Here is a 12,878-nt window from a genome sequence, read left to right on the forward strand (position 1 = left end):
GAACCTTTTCAAATTAGGATTTTTTCCCCTCCAAGGATCTACAAGGTCTAATGTTTCTTTATAATCTGTAACTTGTTTTCGAGCTTTTGGGTTATTCAATGTTTTGTAATTAAATAAATCAAGGGCGGGATCTTGAACAAGATTCCAGTCCCCACAAACAATTGTATATTTACTTTGAGATGATTCTATAATATTCTCTATATTAGCAAAAAATCCTGGTGTATCTGTGTTAGGGCCATAAATACAAATAAGTAATAGTGATTGATTATCTATTTCTATCGTTAATGCTAACAAATCTCCCACATTATCATTAAATTTATTTGTAACCTTAAATTCAAAATTATTATTAAATAATATAGCTATGCCACCGGCATTAGATTTATATGAACTAAAATAGCATTAACTGTAAGCCCATTGTTGCTTAATAATTGTTCATGATCTTTAGTAAAATGTACATCTTGAAGACAGTATATATTTGCCGGTTTCTTTTTTAAATATTGAAAAATGTCCTTTCTTTTTAAATAATCATTTAAGCCTCTACAGTTCATTGATAATATAGTTATATCATTATCCATTATCATTATCCAGGAATGTATTAGTGCGATATAGTTGTTTTAAGACATCTATGAAAGAGCTCCAATTTCTGGTCAAAAGATATACATGTAATTGTCTACCAATAAATAAATAGCATTTCAATAATGTGGATATCATGTAAATTTTAAATAAAAAGATTTCCAGAGTGGGTAACTGATGTACAAAAACAAATAAATAACAAAATCACATATAGTGAGCAACACATTAAGCAGAGATGATACCATTATTCTCAGGTCAACATAGTTAAAGTACATGTCATTGTGTATAGTAGCGACCTTTTTAAACAAATACCATGTTTCAATCTCTGGAAAAAAACAAACAAAAAAAAAATATGCTGTGTGGGTTTTTGTCAAATTTAGGTGGGACTTAAAAAAAAAAAAAAAAAAAAAAAAAAAAAAAATAAAAATAGAAAAAATAAAAAAAAATAAATAAATAATAATAATAAAAAAAAAAAAAATATATATATATTATTATGTACAGAAAAAAACAAGACAAATTGTTCTCAGAGCGGACAGCGTTTCCAATAAAAACACTAACACTAATTTGGGTTTGGGTAATTTTTAGTGCATCTTTTCTAGGTCATGAGAAATGCATTCTTATTCAATCTACATATAACGCGAAATGTGACTGGTGAGTGAATTTTTTTTTTTAAATTTAAATAATAATAATAATAATAATAATAATAATAATAATAAATAAATAAATAAATAAAAACAGTAATAATCCATATAACTCAAAAATTATATTAGCAGCAACGGTTGTATTACACATAAAAATTGTACATGTTAATTACTAAAATCATTTTCAAACACGACAGTAGTGACCAGATTCTTATTAACCTTGTGATGTATTTCAGAAAAGAAGGAGAGATTATTTACACGGATAAATAATTTTATAAAATGTATTTATCTAATTAGAGGATAACTATGTTGTATTTGACCATTTGCGTTAGATATCTAGACAGACATTCGGACAGTTATCCATTTGACCATTTGTGTTAGAGATTGAGACGGACATTCGGACAGTTATCCCTCAACAGTTAGAGACAACTCTAATCAAAAACGCGCAATTTATATGCCAACCACCGAGTACTCAAAGATTCAAGCTCGAATTTGTTTTTAATATACCCAAACAAAAGACATTTCCCTTAACTAAAGTAGTGTCGGAAATAGAATAAAAATTATTTTCGTCGATTATTTCTTTCATATTAAACTAGCAGGTAAATATTTTATAAATATCTATTTAATGATACTCTACCTAATTTAGCATTTACTTGTTTGGGCTCTCATTGATGTACAAGGTGGTGTTTACTCTTGAAATTTTAAAAATATGTCAGAAAACAGGTGATTTGTGCACTTTATTGGAACACACTATAACACATTCTGATCTACATTTGTCAGTTTCATTTACCCTTAAACAAACTTTTAATTTAAAACTGCATGTAAGCTGAATATTTTGAATTGCAGCATAAATTATTAATTATTATCAGCATATTTAGTGAATATAAATTCAATATAAGTACATTAGAAATTTACACAATCTTGCAACCACTTAAAGGTGCTATATCATAGTTATATGTGAGCATCTGTTTGTGATAAAAATTCTCTAATAAAAATGTATTTTCTACTAGTAGTTAAAATTATTTTGTTAGAATCATTTATGGGCATATAGTTGAAGGTGTAGTCTTTAAATTTTAAAGCAAAATTTAATTTAAACAAATTATTAGCAATAGCTGTCATTATGCAACTTGGAGATAGCTCCTTTAATACATAGCACCTTTAATACCGGTATAATAGATCACACACTCAGAATGGTATTTGACAGTTTTTGCTCAAAACTTTCTTAGAAATGTCTACAAATATTTTGTTTTGGAAAGGGATAGGGGTAAACTATTATCAGAGACAGTCCCTCATATATTGCAACAGCAATGAAATTGACACATGCCGATAAAAATGTGTTATAGTCTGTTCCAATAAAGTGCACAAATCACCTGTTTACTAACATCTTTCTTTTAATTTCAAGAGTAAACACCACCTTGTACATCAATGAGAACCCAAACAAGTAAATGCTAAATTAGGTAGAGTATCATGAAATAGGTATTTACAAAATATTTACTTGTCAGTTTAATATGAAAGACATAATCAACGAAAATCAGTTTTATTCTATTTCCGACACTACTATAGTAAATAATATGTGGTCATTTTTGTTTACACGTGATCGGGTTGATTCTGTTTTTATATGTGGTTTGCTTTTAAAGGAACAGACCCTAGTTTTTACATTCTAAGGTATATTTTCACCATTAGAGCCGTTTATGATTACTGAAATCAAACATTATTTATATTTTGTTTAGTGGGGTGGAGGCGCTGGACATGTTAAGAGATCTTAGAACAAGCATTTATTATTTTTAACATTGGAAAAAACAGGGAGAAGAGCGTGCCGCTCTGGGGCACTTCCACCTGCATCAGCGCGTGAATGGTGTCTTTAAACAAACTTTAATTGTTCGATGGTAAATCAAGTTCAGTTGTTAATCTAGTCTCGTCCACACCATACTCATCCTAAGTCGTCATTATGCCTAACACTCCACTGCAGTACTTGTTTGAGTTTGTCATCAGCAGAATCTGGCCACAGATCACATTTATTTACACTATATATTTTTCTATATAGCGTTAGTGGGTATGGCACTTTTATTAATAACAGTAGGCCCATGTCTTTTTTTAATGTACCTTTGCCTGCCTGGGGGGCAACATACTCTGAAAAGGAATGTTCCTGTTGTCCAGCTTTCTCCCAGGTTAAAAAAATTTCAATGTCAACAAGTTACACATGTTTGCAAACTACAAACTTCTTTAAAATAAACACTGCATTTCATTTAAACGTATTTCCGTGCTTATATCAAATTAAGATTCAAGTACGCTATCATGGACACACACTTCAGCTATCAAGGTCAGTAGGTTAGTGATTAGTTGTTAGTGAAAGTCTTACACCTACTAAATGTGTCATTAAACTCGCTCAGGTTCAGGCCGGTACCGGAATGTGAACCCAGTACCTACCATTCTTGAGCCCGATAGCTTACCCACTTCACCACCGAGGCCGGTTGGATAAACAATTTGTGTACATGTGAGATATATATATATATATATATATATATATATATATATATATACACACACACACACACACACACACACACACACACACACACACGTGTATACATGTATATATAATGTATATATACACACAGATACATATATATATACACATACATACACACACACACACACACACACACAGATATATATATATATATACTAATAAACAATTTGTGTACATGTGAGATATATATATATATATATATATATATATATACACACACACACACACACACACACACACACACACACACACGTGTATACATGTATATATAATGTATATATACACACAGATACATATACATATATACACATACATACACACACACACACACACACACACACACACACACACACACACATATATATATATATACTAATAAACAATGTTCTGAGTATTATTAATTTAATCACGCGACACTGTGTCTTCTTACGATATCATTATTTTAAGCATTCAATGAGGCGAAATAATCATTGGTTACAACACTGTATAAAGATACACAAGTGATGTAACATGTGACTAACCACATGCGACTAATCACTATAAATAGATTATAAAAGGAAACAGAAACTTCAAGATTATGCAGAGTAGTGTGAACACACAATACATTAACACATGACAGCCATATCTCTGGCATTTATTCATATAGGGTTCAAGCACGCTGTAACGGTCACACAAATTAGCAGTCAACATTGAACCCTTACAAATGTGTTTAAATGACACATACCATGGCGTAGGATAAAAGGATAAACGTTTTATTTGTAATTGTCACAAATATTCGTTTTAGTTGTCTAATATATAAATACATCGAATAGCAATAACTGGATTTGAACTGGTTCTGAGTCAGGAACCCATTATCTACCAGAGTTGTACAACTCGATAAACGAAGAAGGAAGAAGGAAATGGTTTATTTAACGACGCACTCAACACATTTTACTTACGGTTATATGGCGTCGGACATATGTTTAGGACCACACAGATATTGAAGGAGAAAACCCGCTGTCGCCACTTCATGGCCTAATCTTTTCGATTGGCAGCAAGGGATCTTGTATATGCACCATCCCATAGACAGGAAAACACATACCACGGCCTTTGATGTACCAATCGTGGTGCACTGGCTAGAGCGAGAAATAGCCCAATGGGTCCACTGACGGGGATCGATCCTAAACCGACCGCGCATCAAGCGAACGTTTTACCACTGGCCCCTCGATGAACGAACCATTGCGGCATAGTCTAGAGACACGATTATGACAAATGAACAATCAATTAAACAAAATGTGCATTAAGTGTATACATTATATAATGTATGCGCGGTTGGTTTAGGATCGATCCCCGTCAGTGGACCCATTGGGCTATTTCTCGCTCTAGCCAGTGCACCACGATTGGTACATCAAAGGCCGTGGTATGTGCTTTCCTGTCTATGGGATGGTTCGAGGGGTTAATGCAGAAAGGTGCTAAGTGCAGTTTTTGATGTTTTTTATGTTTGAGTGTCACATTATTCCAAATTATGTTGTTCATATTCTGACAAAGACTCACGCTTGTATCTTAATTAGGTAATGATAAATTAGTTTATGTAAAAAGGTGCTAAGTACATATCAACAAAATAGTGCAAGAAGGTGCCAAGTGCCTGTTAAATTGTGCAGAAAGGTGCCAAGTGGTACTTATCACCTTTCTGTACAGATCACTTTATACACTGTTAAAGTTTTATAAGACAACACAGTGTCACATTTGTCAGATAGAGCCTTACTGTCTCCGGGATTTAGGTCAAATAGATAAGATAACATTAGCATCATTGAGTATGGTAACCAATTCCTTTGAAACATTTGTGGAATGTGACCTTGGAGAAAATATTGCTATCTTTTGTATGCTCTTATTCCAGACGGTTGTTTTTGTATTGGCTAGAATTGTCTTTTGACGGTGACTTGTGATGGCTAATCTGAAGGTAAGTTGACTTTATAGAAATAAATTTCATAATAATGTTTTGTTGTTGTTTTTTTGTTTTTTTGTTTCTTTGTTTCTTTGTATGTTGTTTTTTAATTTGCAATGTATTGCCGTTATGAATGCATAAAAGTGCATATTATCACTAGCCTTACTTAATTTGAAATGACAGTAAGATACGTATTAGTCACTGATTTGTGAACAATAAAGTAAACAGAAATAATATAATAATAAAACTTTCAAAATTAAAGATGTTAGTTCATAATTATAATACTAATTTCAATATAGATGCTAATTATAAATTACTTTTGTCCACACAGGCAAATGAAGATGAATGGAGTGATGACGATTACTATGCACTGGTTCAAGCTAATGAAAACAATGATGACTTTGTGGAAACAGTAGTCAAAACAGCTAAGCTAAAACTAGATTCTAAAATACAGCTTTTAGAGAATGGAACTCTTTTGCATGCAACTGAAGAAATGTTGGAAAATGACAATGAAAACAGAAATGACATGCATCCCATTACAGGATCAGCTGTACAGCAAGACGAAAAATACACATCACTAAATGAATCAGATGATGAAAAAATTTTCACCTAGCAGTGACACATTAGATGTAAAGGATAATTCCTCTATGGATGAATATGAGAATATTCCATTGGCACAGCTGAAACGACAGATTAATAATCCACGTAATGGTACTATTACAAAACAACGAAATCTCAGATCTGTGAAAAGAAAACTATGTTTACCTGACAGTTCAAGTGAGGAAACAGAGTTCAGTGACAGCAACAACGATTCCACATACATCCCATCTTTATCGGAAATGGATTCATCTGACAGTGACAAACCTGTCAGTAGTGATGTTTATGACACGGGTGTCATATCTCAATTACATGGATTTCAAAATAAAGACAAAGCATGGAAAAGAAGAAGAAAACATATTACAAAAAAGAAAAATAATGTATCAAGAAAACAAATATCATCTGATGTAGTAAAAGAATGGATGAAGAGAAAGATAACTAACTTACAGATCAACAGAAGGAAAAGTAATGTATCAAGAAAACAAATATCATCTGATGCAGTAAAAGAATGGACGAAGAGAAAGATAACTAACTTACAGATCAACAGAAGGAAAAGTAATGTATCAAGAAAACAAATATCATCTGATGCAGTAAAAGAACGGACGAAGAGAAAGATAACTAACTTACAGATCAACAGAAGGAAAAGAATGTATCAAGAAAACAAATATCATCTGATGCAGTAAAAGAACGGACGAAGAGAAAGATAACTAACTTACAGATCAACAGAAGGAAAAGAATGTATCAAGAAAACAAATATCATCTGATGCAGAGAAAGATAACTAACTTACAGATCAACAGAAGGAAAAGTAATGTATCAAGAAAACAAATATCATCTGATGCAGTAAAAGAACGGACGAAGAGAAAGATAACTAACTTACAGATCAACAGAAGGAAAAGTAATGTATCAAGAAAACAAATATCATCTGATGCAGTAAAAGAACGGACGAAGAGAAAGATAACTAACTTACAGATCAACAGAAGGAAAAGAATATATCAAGAAAACAAATATCATCTGATGCAGTAAAAGAACGGACGAAGAGAAAGATAACTAACTTACAGATCAACAGAAGGAAAAGTAATGTATCAAGAAAACAAATATCATCTGATGCAGTAAAAGAACGGACGAAGAGAAAGATAACTAACTTACAGATCAACAGAAGGAAAAGTAATGTATCAAGAAAACAAATATCATCTGATGCAGTAAAAGAACGGACGAAGAGAAAGATAACTAACTTACAGATCAACAGAAGGAAAAGTAATGTATCAAGAAAACAAATATCATCTGATGCAGTAAAAGAACGGACGAAGAGAAAGATAACTAACTTACAGATCAACAGAAGGAAAAGTAATGTATCAAGAAAACAAATATCATCTGATGCAGTAAAAGAACGGACGAAGAGAAAGATAACTAACTTACAGATCAACAGAAGGAAAAGTAATGTATCAAGAAAACAAATATCATCTGATGCAGTAAAAGAACGGACGAAGAGAAAGATAACTAACTTACAGATCAACAGAAGGAAAAGTAATGTATCAAGAAAACAAATATCATCTGATGCAGTAAAAGAACGGAGGAAGAGAAAGATAACTAACTTACAGATCAACAGAAGGAAAAGTAATGTATCAAGAAAACAAATATCATCTGATGCAGTAAAAGAACGGATGAAGTGAAAGATAACTAACTTACAGATCAACAGAAGGAAAAGTAATGTATCAAGAAAACAAATATCATCTGATGCAGTAAAAGAACGAATGAAGAGAACGATAACTAACTTACAGATCAACAGAAGGAAAAGAATGACTTCTACTTTTATGCAAAGAAGAGATCTATGAGAGAAGCATCATGCAAAGACATAATTAGAAAATATCACAGAGACAGACTTGATATACATGTACTCTTACAAGGCAACGAGTTAAAAAGAGTGCCAGTACAACCAGATGGCAACTGCTTTTATTCAGCTGTATTGTAATCAACAGGAGACCAGATAGAGACGCATACCCTTCGCCAACGTATGTATGTTCATATGAAAGAAAATGTCAGCAATTATATAGGTTATATAGCAAATGAGGATGGTTTGTCAGAAAACGAGATAGTTGCTGTCTTTTTCAGAGAATTAGAACTATTGTCTCTGGATGGCCATTGGAAAGGAATGTTGTCCAACTGTGTCCCTGTTGCTATAGCAAACATTTACAAACAGGTAGTTAGAATATTTTCCAGCAGGATAGTAACACCTGTGCAAGATATTCAACCTGATATCTCAGAGAAAGTGTCCAGTCAGTGTATTAATCTTGCATATCTGGCTGTGCGGGATGAAGAACACTGTGATGCAGTTTGTCATGCACAAAATATAACACCATACCTCAGCAGAATACAAGGACATGTGCCGAGCAGCAAAACCCATGTACCCAAAATGATGCCAATGCAGGAGGTGCCAACTGTGCTGAAAACACACCAATGCTTTCACCAGCTCATTCTTCATTACCAGCTCATTCACCATCAGCAGCTCATACAAAAGTAACTCCACACAAACGAGCACTATTCATAAGTCCAAAGAAACAGTATTCAAGTTGAAAGAAGAAGAAAAGTCCAGCAGAATGGAAAAGAAACAAACGAAAACAGAACAGAATTCATAGAGAAACATACATTTCCTGTACTGGAAGAATTGTTTCAGAAAGAACAGTTAAACCGGTTAATTGTGGAAAATGCAGATTTAAATGCCAAGATAAAATTCCAGAAGAGAAAAGAAAAGAAATGTTCGATTGTTTTTATAGTTTAGGCTCTTTTGAACTTCAGAGAAATTACATTTGTCAGTTGGTGGAAGAGGTCACACCAGTCCGCTCAAAAGGTCAGAGATCCACATCTCGACTGTATCAAATGACTGTAAATGATACAAAGATTTGCCTTTGTAAGAACGTTTTTCTTCAAACATTTTGTATTGGTAAAAAGACAGTTGACTGTGTCCTAAAGACGAAACAACATGGAATTTATAGTGGCTCTGACCAGAGAGGAAAGCAAGCATCTGCTAACAAGATACCAAATTATTTGACCAAATCTGTGCATGACCACATACAATCACTTCCAACAATGAAGCACATTACTGCAGGAAAGACAAAGAAAAAATATCTAGCACAGGATCTCAGCATTACAAAAATGTGGCAGCTATACAGTGATCTTGCAAAGGTAGTGTCTCTGTGTTCATACAGAAAAATATTTTGTGAGAATTACAATATCTCATTTTTTAAACCAGTGATCAGTGTTCATTGTGCAATAGGTACAATGCCATGAAAAAGTCAGGAACCAATGATGATGGACAGGAAGAACAGTATGCATTTCATCAAAACAAAAAACTTAAAGCAAGAGAAGAAAAAGAAAAAGACAAACATAAAGCCAGATTAGACAAGACATTTTATGTTGCCACATTTGATCTTCAGGCAGTGTTAACAACACCGTGTTCACTCATTAATGAGTTGTACTACACACGTAAACTGTGTACGTACATCTTGTCAATATATTCACTTGGTGATGGCCATTACATCTGCCATCTGTGGGATGAAACCCTTGAAACACATAGAGGAAATAACTAACTATTCCGATGCATGTGGAGTACAGAATCGGAATCAGTACGTTGCTTCCTCAATTCTGTACTGCATGATGAAGAACAAAACATTAAGAAGATTGAATCACAAATTCCTCCAATCTGGCCACTCACAAATGGAATGTGATTTAATCCATGCAACAATTGAACATGCTAAGCATAGGACGTCAATTTTTACACCCTCTCAGTGGCACTGGCCAGAAAAAGAAATCCATACATCACCATTCCACTGAAATTTGGAGATGTGCTGGACTTCAAAACATTTGTAAAGATGTTTTGTCCCAATTTCAAAGTTGCAACATCTGGAGAAAGAATTCAGTGGCTGAAACTTGTCTGGGTACAAGTTCGCCGCGAAGAACCTAATTTTTTTTTTTATAAATTACAGTTTTGATAAGACCAACTTCCTTGAAATAAAGATACAGGCATCAACAAGAAGCAAGGCTCGGCCACTAGGCAGCAGCATTGAGCTTTAGAAATGCTACAATTCAAAACTGCCAATTTCTGAGGCGAAGAAGAAAGACTTGTTAACATTATGTAAGAAGAAGATAATCCCAGAAGAGTTTCATGGATATTACATGGACATGCCAAGTACCAAATCAACAAAAAGCAGAATCCCTACACCCAGTACTGATGAATCAGAAAATGACCCTGAATAGGGTGGCAGTCTCACCTGGGTGATAGAGTCTGAACTGCTTATAATTATAAAATGTACTAAATTTTCATTGCATTTGCAAACCAAAATATATTGACATTTGATGCTCTATTCAGACATAAATTTACAAATTACTTCAACCATAATATCAATATAAGGAAACTAGTCATGTATTCAATTTAATTATCTGAATTGTTTACAAGCAAACTAGATAAGAATGTTTTATTCAGATTCTATGTGCTTGTAGATTATTACAGTATTAAATAACTTTGATAATCATTTATGTGTTGTGTTGTATGTAAAACTAAAGCAGAACTGAATTAGGGATTCATAACATTTAAGAAGTTATTTTTTGTTGAAAATATTTAAACATGTGCATTAATTAGACTTATTATGTAATAATTATATTTTTACCCTTAAGTGTGGTGTATCAAAGAATTGTGTGACAAAATGGCAAGTGGCAAGTTTTATTTTCAGACATAACAACACATAATTAGAGTGTGCAGTAAGGTTCCAAGTGGTAAATAGCCCCTTTCTGCACTTGCGATCAGATGAAAATCATTTGTGCAAAAAGGTGCTAAGTACTAAAATTCTTATATGATAAAAATCCCAAAGGTCACAGCGTTCAATTTGTAAACACTTAAAGCTTTTTATACTTGGTCAAACCTTAAAACTTGATTATCTCAAAACTATGAAAACTGCACTTAGCACCTTTCTGCATTAAGCCCTCGATATATATATATATATATATATATATATATATATATATATATATATATATATATAAAAAAAAAAAAAAAATAATAATAATAAAAAAAACAAAAAAAACAACATTTTTTATATATATATATATATATATATATATATATATATATATATATATAACAAATAATTATACATATACAATAAGAACCTCACGAATCCTCACCATTGCAAATTATCCACAATATACAAGGGAAGCAAGAGACAAAAAGACCAATTAAGTTTTGTCAGTATTGTTTAATGACACAACTAGAGCACAATGGGGTTCGAAATAGGAAGCGAAATATGGCCTGCTGTTATTTGTTTTAGATAGCAGGCCAAAAAAGCATTTGGTCTGCTAACCAAAAAATATGGCCTGCTGGAAATAAAGACAGCACGAGGTTAGTGGAGGGTTTGGGATGGTGTGTGAAAAATTCAGACTGCTGAGATGGATTTTGGAGCATATTATAAAATTAAAATATATACTGTGCCAAATAAGTTTAGCAATTACGTACAAGATATGATATACAGACAACCTGATTGGATGTTGAATTTATTTGTACACATTATTTCATTGATACAGCATTTCTGAATGTTGCCAGCAGTAACACGTTGTCACGGTGTCAACGTCGTCACTTTAATGTCAACTGATGAAACGGAGGGGTACATCTACCAAAATGTTGAGAGAGGCTCAATAATGTGTGTGTGCACCAGCGGCATTGATGACAGCAGTACATCGTCGTCTCATGCTTCTAATGAGACCATTAATCTCAGGAACAGTAATTGCGTTTCATTCCCGGTTCAGAGCAATTTGTAGGTCATGGACATTAAGGATATGAGGATGGTTTTCGCGTACCCTACGGCCCAGTAGGTCCCATGCATGCTCAATTGGGGACAAGTCGGGGGACTTTGGTGGCCAGTTCAACACTTGGATGTGGTTCCGCTCAAGAAGATTAGTGGTTAGCTTAGCGGTATGTGGTCTAGCGTTGTCATGTTGAAACAGAAAGCCAGGATGCTGCTGCAGGAATGGAATGACCACTGGTGTAATGATCTCGTCGCAGTAACGTTGAGCAGTCATGTTTCCGTGAATGAAAACGAGATCTGTTTTACCTCCGCCATGAATGCCGGCCCAGACCATGACGCTGCCACCGCCATATCAGTCATGTTGAATAACGTTGTCTGCATCATATCGTTCTCCCCGTCGCCTCCATACACGACGCCTACCATCCGCAAACTGAACACAAAAACTGGATTCGTCTGTGAATAATGTCTGATCCCATTGTCTGCGTCGCCAGTGTTGGTGTATTCTGGCCCATCTCAGACGTTCCTGAATGTGGTGCGCTGTCAGGGGAACAGCAACAACAGGGCGACGTGCTTGTAATCCAGCAGCATGGAGACGGTTACGGACAGTTTGAGCATGAATTCTAGTGTCTGTGGTTTGCTGCAAAGTACGGGCTAAACGAGGAGCACTTTCGAACCTGTGACGTCGAGATGACGTCACTAAATACCTATCTTCCCTTGGAGTAGTTAATCGTGGTCTACCAGAACGTGGTCGATCTCGCACTTGCCCAGTTTGGTGTACGCGTTGTCGGAGTCGTGATATGGTACTGTCGTGTACGCGTTG

This window comes from Gigantopelta aegis, chromosome 13 (genome assembly GCF_016097555.1).
Source record: "Gigantopelta aegis isolate Gae_Host chromosome 13, Gae_host_genome, whole genome shotgun sequence".
Taxonomy (NCBI): domain Eukaryota; kingdom Metazoa; phylum Mollusca; class Gastropoda; order Neomphalida; family Peltospiridae; genus Gigantopelta; species Gigantopelta aegis.